Raw genomic sequence first — 16,676 nt, 5'->3', positions numbered from 1 at the left:
GTCCACCCTGGCCACCTTGCTTTTGCTGATTTTCCCAACTCTCTAGCTTTAGTCTCTTTCTGTCTCTGTCTCTCTCTCTGTCTCTGTCTCTCTCCCCCACCCCTGTTTTTTGAGACAAGTTTTTTTCTGTCTAGCCTTGGCTATCCTAGACTCACTTTATAGACCAGACTCATCTTGAACTCGCAGAGATCCCCCTGCCTTTGCCTTCCTGAGTGCTGGGATTACAACATGTACCACCATGCCATCCTTCTAGTATTTCTCTTACATGTCGCTCTACAGTTGCCAATTTGATGTCATTATGAATCTCTCTGCTGCCTTTGAAAATGACTTTCCAGCTTCCTATCAAACAAAACCCCAGTCTGTAGTCTGCCCAGTATATATTATATCCTAACCTTCTCTATTCCATGATGCGTACCTTAATCCTCTGTGTCCATAGCTTTGCTTTCCATGAGTTCAGTTATCTGGTACAATGCATAATGTAAAAATGTTAGCAAGAAGTTCCCTGAAAAAAAGCAATCTACAAGTTTTAAATTATCCTTGTAGTAAAGCCTGGCCCAACCCTATTCTGCTCCACCCACTCACCTCTTTATCTAGAGTATGTGCACGTGTGCACACACATACACACATACTATATATATATATATATATATATATATATATATGTGTGTGTGTGTGTGTGTGTGTGTGTGTGTGTGTGTGTGTTATATGTGTGTGTGTGTGTATATGTATGTATATATATATATATATATATATATATATATATATATACATACATATATATCAGTTGTGTCACATCATTAACTTTCAAGTATCTGCCTGTTATGAAGTCTCACCCAAGTCTTTCTGTTTGGTCCAGTGCAGGGTACTGTCAATTGCCATATCATTCACAGAATCCCAAGCAATTTCAACCACCTGCATATTAGCCATTTGCTTGAAACTCTGATTCTACCCAACTGGGGAATTGAAGAAAGAGTCAGGAGTTCATTTGCTGTGTTTTCTCTTGTCCTCAGCAGGTTGCCTAGAGCACAGTAGGCCTTCATCAGGTGTGCTCATTCACCAAGAAGACATTTCCATGCCCTCTACTGTGGGACATAACAGTTAAGGCCCTGGAGTGTAGACGTGAAAAATGATGGATAAGGAGCCAGAGAATAAATGAGTTAAAATTTAAGAAAATTTACCATGCTACGCACTGATAAATGCCGAGAGGCAGACAGAAGTCCACCCAGAGGAAGGGATTGCAGGACATGTACAGAATGAATGAGCTGTTTCGTCCCCTAGGGGACATTATAAAATTCCAGGACAAGGAAAAAGAGAAATGCCCTTAAGGTGAATAAATTTAAGAGAAATCCAGAGGTCTCGAAGCTACACATTACATTTTAAAATTCAGTTTTGATCCGTTCAGTGATAAGACATCTTAAAAACCTGTAGTCTATGAGCTAAAGGTCCAAGCAGATGTTTATCTATAAAAAAAATGATTTTGCAAACCGATTTCATTGTACTGCATCTTCTATCTGACTATTGGCATCTGAACTTGCATATTGCTTTCTGTCTACAAGACTACATGCTTTGTTAGCTTTCCTCCACTCTCTTGAACCCTTGGAACCTACTCATTATAGGATCCTTCCTTTGCCTAAGACAAAATTCTGTACTCTGTTATAGGAGTGAAAAAGGTGACTGAGGACCCAAGTAACATGGCTTGTGTTTTAATTCTTTCCAGCATCAAACCCACACAGACCCACACACCTTCATACACTCTATTCCCATGAATACATGCACCCTGACTTTATTCACATTGACATTCACATACATACACACACTCACTTATACATACACTGTCACTCTTTTCTTCATGCACATGCATACGTACTCTTATTCACTCATACCTACACACACAACAGTTATTGCACACACACACACACACACACACACACACACACACACACACTCACACACTTATATGATGATCTCACACATTTATTCCTTGCACATTAAACACTCTTGCTTTGGCACATTTATATCCAATAACATGCTCAGAGTCACCCACACCCCCAACAGCATACTCTCACAAATTTCATGCTCAGATTGTTTGTTCGCATACAAGTTCACACTTCTCTCCCGTAGTGCCTCACTGATAGATAGTTCTGTGGTCAGTGCTTGTAGAGGGACAACTGAGGCAGCCCCGTCACAAAGCCAGCCTTTGTAACCATCCTGTCCTTCCTTGTACATTAGAGAAGATAGTAACCTAAGGAGTGATCTTGGCTTAAAGGGTGGTTTCCACAAAGTCACGTTCTGGCTGTGTCTGCTTTCCTTGCTAAGAAATTCAAAACTCCTTCATTCAAATGCCTTATGTGAGTAACTGTGATGGGCTAAATTTTGCCACCTCCACCCCAACCATAAAACTCACATACGGAAGTTCTCAGGCTGAGTACCTCCAAATGTGAGCTTACTTGGAAACAGAGCTTTTAGAGAGATGGTTAGTGGCAATTACGGTCATATAAATAATTCAGTAAGAGGATTGTCCTCATGAGAAGAGAGGCCAGACCTGGAATGAGAAACTATATAGAGTTGAATGCTTCTTAACAAATGAGTCAGTTTTCTTTAAGAGGGTGTGGCTTTCAGACCAGTGGTCTCAACCTGTGGGTCATGACCCCTGGGGGGAGGGTAGATCAACCCTTTCATGGGGGTTGCATATCAGATATCCTTCATATTATATATTTACATTGTGATTCATAACAGTAGCAAAGTATGAAGTAGCAATGAAAGAATTTTACGGTTGGGCATAGCCACAACATGAGAAACTGTATTAAAGGGTTGCAGCATCAGGAAGGGTGAAAACCAGTCTTTAGGATCATGCCCCAGTGAACAACCCGCACACTCAAAGGTATGTGGGCAGCACAGATTGGAATTGATGGGTTATTAAACAAACCAACAAAAAAGGACACTAATGTGAAGTGGGAAAGTAGGAGGTCTGGTGGGGGTAGATCTGGATAGAGTTGGGGGGGGGGCTCAAAATACATTCTATGACATTCTCAAAGATTTTATAAAATGTATAAACAGAGAGGGGGTGGAGAGAGAGGGAGGGAGGGAGGGGGAGAGAGAGAGAGAGAGAGAGAGGGAGAGAGAGAGAGAGAACATTTTGGAGGGAGGACCAGGACATAAAGAAGACATAATCTAAGGCACGTGAAAGAGAGGCCAAAGGTCAAAGACAGTCTTGAAGAGGAACAAACCTTACTAACTCCTTCAGTTTGGGCGTCTTGACTCCCAGATGGAAAGAATTGCCACCAGCACACACACACTACACACAAGTCTGTGATATCTTGTTATGGCTGCCTGATAAAGTGGCATTTCTTTCTCATTTCTCAAGTGTGGCTATTTGCCCTATTGTGTGGATCTCTTCCCTTTCTTTTCTCAAAGCATTCCTAGGTTTTGTAACTATGGTGTATCATAGTGACCGAACCCCAAGACAAGAGGTTCATGCTGTCCTTCCACTGCAGCACCATAAGGACTTTGAAGAATGACTCTCTTCTCTTACTGAGGCACAGGTCTATTCTCTTTGGGTGGAGTATCTATTTCCAGGGTCACCTCTTCCTGTCTAGTCCCTGTCCCATGGGGAGCAAGCAGCACTCCGACTCCAAGATGGCAAACACTTTCTTTCTTTCTTCCCTTCTTTCTTGAAAAAGGTTTTGCTGTATAGCCAGGGCTGCCTTAGAACTCATAGACCTTCTCCCTTCAGCCTCCGGCATCCTAAGACCAGAGCTGTTCATGCAGTTTCCTCCTCCTCCTTTCCTTCTCTGTCCTTCTCCTCTGCCTCCCCCTCCTTCTCCTCCCCCTCCTTCTCCTCCTCCCCCTCCCCCTCCTCCTCTTCCTCCTCCTTTGGTGCTCCTGATTGAGCCCAGAGCCCTGCACATACTGGACAAGGTGTGAGCTTCACCTCCAAGCCAAGTGCTTTCTTGGTCCAGCCCAGTGCCTTGCCTTTGATTACCCAGTGAAGCGCCACATTGTTCGTTGTATTCCTGTCTGGTCAACTGAGAAATGAAATTACTCCAAATCAGAGAATTAATTAAAACAATTCTTACTATCATCTTCAAGATCAGAATGGCGTTGAGAGGTTGGGTTATTTTGCTTCCTCTGTGTGAAAGAGCCTTTTTTCCCCTTCCCATTATTTTTGAGCCTCCCTAAGTAGAAAAGTAGCAGTGCCGTTCTGAAGAGGGCTGGGAAATTAAAAAAGAATGATAATTCATTATTCAATAATCAACTTCCACCATGAAGGCAGAACATTCTGCAGAGAACACAGGACTGTGGGGGAAACGCAAAGTCAGACCCTGCCCAGCTCATCCCCTCTGGGGTGAATCTTCTCCACAGAGACCTTATTAAGAGGAGAAAGATGGGGAGCCAGCATGGGGCACCACTGTTTGCAGCCTCTCTACCTTTGTACATCACATTAACATGCAGAGTCGTTGTTTTATGAGCTTGTACTCTCACCTCTCCAAAACCCACTCCCAGATTTAAAATTACTGTATAATCATCCGCCTGAAGGTTACAGAATGGCAGGTACCCCTCTGCTGGGGCCTTCAAGGGTAGAGGAGGATGAGAAACGTGTGATGCAGCTTCTATGTGTTGGCCTGTCCTTCCCCTTTGCTCTCCAAGCGTGTAGAATTCTAAGACTGTCCCCAGGAGTCCCAGTCCCTGCTATGCACACACCTCTCCAAGTCAGCCTGGGGACCATTAATGAGGGTACAGCTGTGAGGAGATTTTCAGAGTGCAGTTGAGAGGCAGCCAAATCAGTTGAGTTTAGGGGAATATCCTGGTTGAGACTGGCCTAATCCAGTAAGCCCTTAAGTGAGACTGGTCTCTTCCTGAAGAATTCAGAGTGACAGGGGATTGGTGCCAGGAAAAAAAAATCTCCATGGCTGGCATAGAAGATGGAGATCCTACGTGGTAAGAAATATGAGTGGTTTTTAGTGTCTAATAACAGTCCCTGCTATACCCTACAAGGGATCAGGGACCTCAGTCCTTCAGTGTAAAGAGCTGAAGTCTTTCACAACCATAGAAGAAGTGCTTACAACCTAGATATGTGAGCAGGCTGCCCAATATCATGGTTTTGGTTTGAGAAACTCCAAGGAAAGAGCCCAGCCCTGACAATGTCCAGACTCGGGCCAGCAGAACTGTGAATTGATGAGCAGGATTCTTTTGTGTCAGTGAAGTTATTTTCTGCCTTGCTATAGTAAGCTGGTAAGCCGGGTTAGTTTGTGTAGCTCCCTATAGCAGTCTGCAGAATTGCTGGGCCTCGCACATAATCTGTACAGCAAAGTGTTCCAGATGTGTAGCCATCCTCCTCTTCTCCCATGTCTGAAGCCCCTATGAGGCCTGAGCTTTGAACTTAAATCCTACGGAGTGGTTAGGAGCACTGGAGTCAAATGGCATTCCTGCTAGCTTGGGCACAGCTAACTATAACTTGAGTTTCTCTATTTCTAAGATAAAAGTTATGACACCGATGCCTTGAAAATGTTATGAGCAATGAACCAGTCCATGTAAAGCACTTAAGACTGTGCTCTGCCATGGAGGCCATGGTGAAGCAATTAGTATTTTCTCTCAGGCCACAAACACAGTGAGCAGCTACTCTGTATGACTTGTAACTGCCTAGATTCTCTATGATGTTCTGAGGCAGTGGTGCTCAACCTGTGGGTCTCAACCCCTTTGGGTGTCACGTATCAGATATCCTGCACAGCAGATATCCATTTACATTATAATTTATAACAGTCGACAAGTTACGATCATGAAGTAGCAATGAAATAATTTTATCGTTGGGGCTCACCACAGCATGAGAAACTATATTACTGGGTCACAGCAGTAGCAAGGTGGAGCAGCACTCTGCCCTACATGCTAAACAGAGTTGGGAAATATGCTCCTGCTCTAGAGTTTTCAGTAAGCCAACGTCTCCAGTCTGAACAGTTTTGGGGTGTCCTCGCATAGAGCTCAACATGCCTTTTCTGTAAGGCACCAGCGCAGGCCTGTCACATATTCTTTCTTGTTTCACTTGCAGTCCATTCAAAACTGTACTGAGTATCCTTAGCTTGTTGGGATGCAGTTTGCTAACTCTTGCTCTCAGATGATCGTCTAGGATACAACTCCTAACAAAACTCTGATTATGCCGAGAGTGTCTACCCATCATATCCAGAACCTCCAACCTGCGAAGGGTGTGGAAGTTACCAGCTCTAATCCAGCTGCTCAAACTAGTGTTTAACCTGAGGGTTGGGTAGAATAGAGATAATATGGAAGTACCATAGCTAGTCAGTGGTAGACTCAAAAAGAACCCCAGTCTCCTTTCTTTTAATCCATCCAGTCTTCCCCAGAGTCAAGAGCTTACCGGCTTGCTATGCTCTATCAAGTGGTCAGACCGGAAAACATACACAGAAGTAGCGCTGTACAAACAGAGCAGGCCGTATTTGTGTATTTAGCAATATATATGCATACACATATATGTAGGTAACAACAGTTAACTTTAAAAATGAGGCCATTAATTTGAAACAGAGCAAGATGGGGTATATGGGAGGGTTTGGAGTTGGGAAAGGGAAGGGGAAATTCTGTAACTACAATATAAAAATAAATAAGTAATAAAAAGGACTGTATTTTGAAATGTTTTTTTTCCTAGTCAGAGGTTCTAGGAGGCATTTAGAGGAGTGAGTAAATCATAGCAGGAGTGAGATGCACCTGGACCCCCAGGTCTCAGAGCACGTGTTCCCCCAGGCTGCTGGCGTCCAGATTGTAAACAGAGACTGATCCTGCTGCAGAGCTCTTTAGCTTGTTGCTGGCCGCTGGTTGGAAATGTGGAATGCAATCTGCCGTTCCCACTGGGACAGGTTATCACAGCAGTAAACAGGTGGATCATATAGGGAAGGAAAGAGGTGCGGGGAGTTAGGTGTGGATCTGCACAGCATGATCTGGGGCACAATGCTTCCCACTGGAGGAAAATCACAGCAAAGGGCAGTGGGACCACTTGTCATCCTAGCAGGCGGTGTTATTTTGGGAAGAGTCTCCTTTTGCTCAGGTTCTCAGGGCCCCTCCAACACACTAGTAGTTTCTTATATACTTCATGCTTTCCTGTGTCTTCCTGCTTTTATGTATGTTGTGCCTTCTGTAGGAGGTACACTCTTCCCTAAAGGCTTTTTTGGAAACTTTAAACATGACCTGCTCTGGAGAGATAGCCCAGGAGTACGAAGACACTTGATCAAAACTCTTTTTACTCACTTAAGAATATACATTTATTTACTAACTCATGTATTTTTCTTTGCATGTGTGTGCCACAGCATAGGTGTGGACGCCAGAAGACAACTTGCAGAAATCAATTACTTGCCATTACCATATGGAACTCAGTGACTGGACTCAGGTCAGGCAGGCTTGGCAGCAAGCATCGTCGTTGCTGAGCCATCTTGCTAGCCCACTTGCTCATTTAAAAAAAAAATTGTATGTAAATAATATGGCTCCGAACATCCTAATGTGCTTGCTGTAAGTAGTGAGTATTTCTTTTATACACCTCATTGTAATGTGTATTGTCCAACTATGTTACAATAGTTCATTTTGATGTTAACTCTTTGTCAAATTGGAGGCTACCTGATATCTCAGAGTATAAAGCATAGCAGTGTAAATGTTTAAGTAAATGTTTGGGAAGGAACACGTAGATTGATGAAAGGGAGTCTGCCTGCAGTATCTATAATAAGTTCCTCCTGAGGTTGGGGCAGATGCTGGATGATTCTAATGGCAACACTTTCTTCTTTACTGATCAATTCAAAGAGTGAAAATATTCTCCTTCGGGGACTTTAATGGTAACAATGTTTCTTTGAAGAGTTGGTTAGGCCTAATGTTATTTGTGGTTCCTCACAAAGCCTGTCTCTGAAACTGTTATTTCAGTATACCCCAGCCCGTACCCACCCCCATCTTCAGAGTCTTTTTGTAAAGGAAAACACACAAAAGTCAGCAGTTGGTTTTTAATAATTTGGTTCATAAAACATTTGAGAACCTTTGCTTAATATATAATTCGTACTTGGGAAGAATATAATTACCAGCTCTGACTAGAATTCTCTTGGATGGGCCTTGGCAGTCTCAGCTGCTGTTCATGTGACAGTTATTTGGTTCACAGTAACTGACACGATCTCATCATAATCTCTTTCCACATATCACATTTTTCATATTGATTCCTGACTTTTGTCCATGTAATGCAAGCTTTTAGTAAATGCGTTCTGACCTTTTCCCAATTGTGATGCGGAGCAGTACAGCATTGTGGTTTTTCCAATAGCTCTCCTAGAATTGACCAATTGTTTAATACGGATACAGATTCCGGCCTTCCAGAAGAATGCATTTTCTAAGAAGTATGTGCTGCTTGCCTGCCAGCAGGGAGAAAGGGTATCTCACAATAGGCACAGTCCTCCAGAGCTGCCCATTACTGCAGCTAATGCTGCTATTATTGTGCTGGCATGGTTAGAGATAACTAGTTACTTGTTGGGAAGTATGGGGCTTGTACCATGCTCAAACGTTAAAGAGAGCTAGGAAAGCTCCTGTTTCTGGTTTCTATGCAGGCATGGCTCACTCAGCAAGGAGTGTGGGTGCTATGGAAGGACCAGAACAGAACAGAACAGAAAGTGAGACTTTGCATCCCCTGTTTGCAATGCATCCTTTTGATGGATCTGTAGGTTTAGTTATTTCAGATCTAGTCTAATTTCTTCACTTGTTGGATTCAGCAGTGGAAAGAGGTGATCCATGGAGTATGGCACTCAATTAGTGTGCACGGCTGCATTTTGGCAAATGTTCTTGCTGAAGATGGTTGAGAATTCCCACTAAAGACAAGGAATATAATATGAGTCCTATATTAAAGACAAGAGCTTGGAATGTAGGTAACATATTTTCTGTTATATTTGGATTTCATGTCCTGATTTGAGTCACATTCCCTCCTGACTTGAATCTCAGTGTTCTCTATAACTTAGGGATAAAATGACACTTTTCCTGGTCCCTTATATGTCACTTAACGCTGGTAAACGTTACAGCTGGTTGAAGTCGGGGCTGACTAGAGGCAAAATCAGACCCCGTGCCGTGTTATAGTCCACACTCTTGGGAGTCTACTGTGCCATCCCTGTGTTTGTAGGGAAACTTGGAAATAGAGATACAGCCATCCTCTGCATGCTCTGCTTTGTCTCAATGGTTTGAGCATGTTCCCCACCAGTCTATGTGGACTCCTAAATGCCAAATCAGGGGTTGCGAGATGTTTAGGCTATAAAAGGTTCTAATCTCATGAATAAGTGAATAACATTCTTAAAAAGACTTTGGGAGAGTGGTTTCTCTTTCTTTTTCACTTCCTTATCATTCTTCCTTCTGCTGAGCACAGTGATGTTTTTGGGCCCGTCTCCCGCAATATTAACACCTCAATCCAAAGCTTCTCAGCTTCTAGAACTATAAAGCAAAATTAACTCTTTATTATAAGTTGTCTAGTCTCGGGCATTCTGTCACAGCACTGCAAAGATGGGCTGAGGTATCACCCACTGCCAACTAGACTCTGTGAGATTCGTCAACAGGGACTTGGCATAGGAATGGGATGCAGAGGTAGGTGTTAGCATCTGTGGTCTCTTCGACAGCTCATGTAACTAACAAGTTCTTTTTTAAAACAATATTTTATTTAATTTGTGCATTGGTGTGAGGGTGTCAGATCCTGGAGTTATAGACAGTTGTGACCTGCCATTTGGGTGCTGGGAATTGAACCCGGGTCCTTTGGAAGAACAGTCAGTGCTTTTAACCACCGAGCCAGATCTCCAGCCCCAACTAACAAGTTCTAATCCCGATGCAGATCCCAAAATGGCTAACTTGGTTGTGTTGTAGGAAAATGCAAAGACTCATGGCCAGTGACACTAGTTACGTGAAGGCTTTTTTTTCCCCTCACACTACTCTTTTCACTGGGATAAATGTATAAATGGAACAACAACAGCAACAAACAAACAACACACTTCTTGCCCTCTCTTGTAAATAGGAAGCAGCTTCTTTGATGAGGGTGTGCAGAAAGGCATTCCCCCTGTGGGGTTTTCAAAAGGAAGAATAAGAGGACAGAACTCTACATAGCAACAAGCTTGGAAACTACTGGAGGTAGCACTAGGAGAGAGTCGGACAGCAAAGAAAGGAAAGGAAGAAGGTAGAAAAGGTACATGGGGAGCAACCAATTGGCAGTATCTGCCTAAAGTCCTCCAGAGAACAAGGGGGCAGTGGTCTGAGAGTGAAACACAACTTAAAACTTAAAAGTTTACACTAGTATTACTTACCAGCTGAACTTTTGTTTGCGTTTTAAATGGACGTATAGGGTCATATGAAGACTGAATGAAAATTTAATGTCAGTGTGTTCATAGCTTTTGTGTTCTGACAGATCCACATCCATTGGTTTTCCCCTGTGGAACCTTTCATGCTGTAGTAGCAGATTAAGCAATTGCAGCACAGACCATAGGATCCTCAAAGGCAGAACTATTTACTATGTATCTACCCTCTATTAGCGGTTATCTACAGACCTCCGTTCTAGACAGCATCCCAGACATTGCTGTGCAAATTCCACTTAGCTTCTTAAACTTCTCCCAAGAGGAAGCACTTAGCAACGGTTTGGGACAACTTCACTTTTTTGATATGTCTAGGGGCTACAGCTACAAAGAGAGGTGAAGGGAGAGCCTGCCTGTTAGCTCTGTTTTGCCCCTTCACTAACTGCGCTGTCCCTGTGCATCTCATTGCTACTTTTGGAAGCCAGCCTATGAGTTGAACTCAGCACGCATGAGCTTCCACTTGAGCAGTCACATGGGGACTGCATCCAATTTTTGAAATATCACAGGAAAAAATGTTATATATGGAAATATGTGTGAGATGTGTTACATTGATTTCCATATCTCTCAAACTATAAGCACAGCGCAGCCATGTTTAGGTAATTGAATGGGTATTAATCACAGTGTAATCCACAATGTTACTAAACTTCATAATGGCAAATGGTTCATATCACATGGTTTAGATAGACTCGCTAATTAATTACACCTATAGAATACATTTTATATCACTGCATTGAACATTACTATAGTTTACATAGCACATATCTAAGCAAGCACATATTAAGAATTCATAGATGCATACTTTACCCAATACTACTTTTATTTATTTATTTATTTTTAAATCCTGCTAACACTTTAAAAATGATGATTGGAAAAGAAACTAACATCAGCCAGCCTGGAATTGTTTCTATTCCCACTACTTTCCATCAACTAGATTTCTTTTTAATTAGGATCCTATGTGAGCTGGCATATTCTCTCTCTCTCTCTCTCTCTCTCTCTCTCTCTCTCTCTCTCTCTCTCTCTCTGTTTTGCAGTTTGCTTACTTGTAGGTGACAGGCTGAATCCTCACGTATTCCCCAAGGAACTTGTTACATAATCCAAACCCAGGTTTTTTTGTTTTTTTGTTTTTTATAACTCAGGGGAATCTAGTTCAGTTGGAAGGACAGAAATTGAAAAGTGAGATGAAGCAATAAAATAGTTATAAGCCTTCCTCAAGAAGCTTCCTGCAGGAGGGGTGGGGCTGCGGGGAGGATCTGGCCACTGAGAGATGGAGACATGTGAACGATGTAAAGACAGAACCTGGGAAAGCAGAGGCACAAAAATGCCTTTCTTCATGAGAAAGGAAGGTGCAGGAGGTCCAAGGTCAGGGAGAAGAAATGGCAAAGCAATGCATTTGGAAAGACTGTGCACCAGACAAAGAAAGGCTGTGGGTGTAGCTGTGATCTGGCAAGCATGTGACAGCTGTGTGACATGCAAGTTGGAGTATGGGAGAACCATTGCAAACTAGAGCGTCTGCAAGAAGGCGGGTGGGCGGTAAAGAGAGAGCTTGTGGAGGGACATTCAGGAGAAGGCAACTGTTAGGGCTCGGTTTGCATGCATGTGCTGCGAAGAAAAAGAAAAGAGAAGGGTAGGGCTACTGGGAAGGCCTTAATTGCTTTCTGCCTGTTTCTGTAACCTGACCATAGCATCGTTTCCCCATCAGGGTTTTTAATGGGCCACTGAGGTGAGCGTGTGGCTCAGTGCTCTGTCAGGAGTGATGGTATTGAGGTGGACAGGCCTGGGGCTCCTCTTCGCCCCTGCAGTTCATCATGTCTGAATTAAAAACGGAATTGCTTGGACAAGCCTGTTAAGTGAATGTTTTTCCAGCATTAGTAGGAGAGCTTAAGGAGCTCCCATTGGATGGAAACTGCATCTAAACCACCTCAGGCTGTGCTGGGAGGAAAATTTGTGTAACAGCATTCACCTAGCACCTCTCCTCCACTTTTTTTTTTTTTTTTTTTTTTTTTTTTTTTTTTTTTTTTTTTTTGGTTTCCTGCATTCAGATTGGTCCACAGCCTCTGGCCTAAGCTCTGCCTTGGTTGAACTCACCCTGCAATCCTCTCCTAAATTGCCCACAGTATTCAAGGCCTCCCTAGGCACCTAGTCAGAAGGTTCTGAGTGCGCATATGTTCGTGTACATGTGCGTGTGTGTGCAAGTGTTTACGATGAAAATAGAGATGTCTAGTTATAGAGGCTTCTTATCAGCAATTGTTACAGGAAAGACTAAGAAAAATAATCTGTTCTAGACTTTACATTGTTTAATTTTTCCTCCCTAGTGTATTTAGTAACTACACCGAACCATGGAAATCTCAGCTTCTGGGATAGAGAGTCCTAGTTTTTCCCATCTCAGGTTTGTTTTCAGCAGAAACCACAAAACCAACAACAACAAAAAAATCACAGAGACTTGGCTAAGCTTCCATTTCACGGGAAGCAGAGTCGTGACTTAAATGCTCAAGGTCTGTGAACTGGAAGGCCAAAAGAGAGCTGGTGCTGGGATTCTTTTCTGTCAGAGAGAGCAGCCCAGTAGCAGGGAGGCCACATGCAGATGGAGAGAAGGTAGGGCCAAGGAGGAGAGCAGTCATTGTCATAGCCAAGAGCATCCCTGGGTTCTGCCTGCCCCATTAACTCTGAAAAGGGAGGGCCGCTGCCTCAGCCAGTGCAGGTGTGAACACTCAAGTCATTGCTTGGAAAATTGGGCCCTGGAGGCAGGAGTTGCCAGCTGCTCAGTGATAAGCTCGGGTGCACTCCTAGCCCAGGCTATGCCCAGCATCTTTACCTGCTCCTCTTTCCAGCAGTGTGCTCAGCACCCCACTGCCACCCCCTTCTTCCAGTGCTTTGCAGTTTCCTATGTAATTTGCTTGTAACAAGCCTCATAAAGTTTCATCGTGCTTGCTAGGACCGCAGCAGACCAGACGGGTGGGTGGAATGATCTCGTGTTTCTAGCAGAGAAGCTTTAGAGTTCATGTGCATCCCAGAGGGAGCTGGCAGCCTGGTCTTTTTTAGGAATGGGAGGCAATTTGACAACCTTCAGACTTTCAAAGGAAGACGCCAGTGGTGGGCTGTACTGTCCTATTTGAGTTCTTATGGCTCGTCCTTGCCCTTCCCCCAGAGATCAGTCCTAGTGCTGACGCATCATCAGAAAATGAAACCCTTGTTGTCATCTTGTCCTTGTGAACTGCAGGGTCCCACAGATGTTTCCCACCTCTCCAGTCACTCTCCCCCATCGCAACCCCCTACATCCCTCCCTTGCCATGTTCACAATCCACCACTCCTTCCTCCTTTTCCTAGAAGATTTCTTATGTCTCCTCCTCCTCTCCCAGCATCCTTTGCACTTTGCTGAGCCACTGCCATATGGCTTATTGGCTTGGCATCTCGTTCCATAGGCAGATGGACAGAGACAAGAGCAATGGAATAGGCAGTTTCCCAAGGTGAATTGAAAAGCTTTGCTTTTCTTTCTTCCAATCCCCCCCAAGGCACTTATCAATGTAACAAATATATGCAGCACTGTTACGTACAGATTCCTAGTTAGCACTAGGGTTATGTCTACTGCAGTTCTTGCTGTTCCTTGCCACAGCCATAATATCATCACTATTTATTTTTGACAAATAGTATTACTGATGACTTCGGTTGGTGGCTTATTGAGTAATCGCTCATATATTCTTCCAAGTAAGTGCCTCACTATTGCCTACCTCTGTATTGGTCAGTATGTTAAGAGTTTGGATTCTTAAAGCATACTGATAGAGACAGAAAAAAAATCCCCGAACTGGTTAGGCTCACAGATGCTTACTGGCCAGCCTCAGGCTGTGAAGTGACTGGATCGGAAGTTCAACCTTTTAGTTGTTATAACTAAGACTTTTCCCTTGACATCATGTCTCCAAGTTATCTGAAATTTGGAATCACACCTAGGAAAGCTAGACATAATGAGGCCTGTGTTCCTTTTCTGAAGGTTTTTATTCCATTAACACAGTATGGCTTGATCAAGATATTTTAAAATTTCCCTTGAGTCATTCTAAGACACAGCAAGGGAACACTCTCTGGGGCACTTGTGTTTACAACAAGACAGTTTTGTCTTCTGCCATTCTTGTGGTAGCTTAACCATGAAGGGACCCCAATTTCTCTGTAATACAGGACAATTATGTCTCCCACCTTTTCAATATAGTCTCTGAAGCTTGACATAATGCTGTGTGCACCATTATAGGAATCATCGCCAGTGCTTAACTTGGAATAGCTACAAGTAAAATGACTTAGAACATGGAATTGGTGTCCAAAAAGACTAAGTTAGGGATCTGCTTGCCCTCAGCAGCCATTATCTTGGATGATTCCTAAAGACTGGATGTGGCAGAACATTTCTCCATTAAGTTTCCAGCCACCTCCCTGGAGTATTTATTTTTCAAGTTTGATCTTCTAAGAGATTCTCTGCCCTAGGAAATTTCTCTCTCCATTTTAAAACTTTCTACTTTGTAAACTACAAATAGATACCAGGTTCCCTTCCAGAAGCCTCTCTTCCTTTCAAAGCCGGAACCTAGAGGTCAGGCTTTGCTGAGCAGCAGGCACTCCTTCACTACCCCCACCTTCCAGTCTGAAGGGCTCATACAGCTGATCTCACAGCCTTCAAAGGAAGATGCACAATTGTACTCCCCATACATGAAGTGGCTGACGGAGTTAGACTATTTGTTCTGATAGATGTTAAGCATCTGTCTTAATTACTTTTGTATTGCTATAATAAGACACAATGACCAAAGCAACTTAGAAAAAAAGTGGTTAATTTGAAGGCTTATGGTTTCAGACAGTTAAAGTCCATGATAGTGGAGCAAAGTCATAGTGGCAGGCATAGCTATGAGCTTACAAATCTCGAGTCACAGGTATGGGGCAGAGAAAGAATACTGGGAGTGGTACAGGTCTTTGGCTCTAGTCTTTTGAAACCTCAAAGCTACCTAATTGACACATCTCGTCCAATAAGGTGATACACACTAATCCTGCCCAAGCAATTCTAGCAACTGGGGACCAATTAGTCAAACATATGAGTCTATATGGGAGCCATTTTCATTCAAACCACCACAGCATCATTGGCAAACAGAGCATCTCACTCCAAGCATCTTGGATGAGGGAAAATGTAAGGTATATCAGCCTTTCAAATTGCAGTTTTGAAAAAAAGAGACTAATTCAGCGGAGGATACTTACTTTTTAAATTGTCCATCTATTCATCTACCTATCCAATGAATCATCCAGTTAACATTTACTGAGCTCTTTTGTACAGAAGCTAAAATCAAGAGTAAATATGAGTGAGGCCTAACCTCTGCCTTCAGGAGATTTCAATGTAGGGGAGAAGAAAAACCAGACGGATACAAAGGTGAATGGATGGATGGATAGGTGGATAGATGGATAGGTGGACAGATGGATAGTTGGATGGATGGATAGGTAGATGGGTGAATAGGTGGATGGATGGATGGATGGATGGATGGATGGATGGATGGATGGATAGATGGATGGATGGGTGGATAGATGGATAGGTGGATGGATGGATAGGTGGATAGATAGGTAGATGGATGAATAGGTGGATGGATAGATGGATGGATGGGTAAATGGATGGATGAATGGGTGGATAGATGGATGGGTGGATGAACGGATAGGTGGATGGATGGATGGGTGGGTGGGTGTGTGGCTGGGTGGATAAATGGATAGATAGTTGGAAAATAATCCATACATGTTCAGGTCATTGTGATGAAGTACAAGGGAGAGGTTTCTATCCAGTTAAGGAGTAAGAAATGAGCTGGCTACGGAGTGTTTTTGAGAGAAACTTAGGTGACAAGTTAGCTTCGAGGCAAGGATTGGGCAGATGGATGGGTTCAGGAGATGCTATGATGCCCCTACAGACCTGCAGGTGATGGCATGGCTGCAGAGTGGGAGTTAGAAAGGGCTTCATGGAACACTCAGAGAGGCCTGGCCTTAACTTTGGTTATTTCTCCCAAACCTATACTCAGGGAAGTGACAGGCCAGCCTTCACTGGGCTATGGGGTGTCCACACACTAAGCCACGTGCCAAGTGGCATCTTCCTGTCTCCTTTAAAAGCATTCCTGGGTTGTGGGTTCAAGGATAGTTCTGCATATCATTGAACATGTAAATAGTAATGATGATGATGATGATGATGATGATGATGATGATGATGATATGGAAAAGGGAACAAATTCCAGTTCAGTGTTAGATGCTCCTTGCTATCTATTGTTGCAGACCCTGATACTTTTTTTTTTTTTTTTTTTTTTTTTTTGGTTTTTCAAGACAGGGTTTCTCTGTATAGCC

The sequence above is a fragment of the Acomys minous genome (assembly GCF_964271855.1).
Source record: "Acomys minous genome assembly, chromosome: 1".
Taxonomy (NCBI): Eukaryota; Metazoa; Chordata; class Mammalia; order Rodentia; family Muridae; genus Acomys; species Acomys minous.
The sequence above is the reverse complement of the archived record's forward strand: the minus strand, read 5'-3'. Positions refer to the sequence as shown.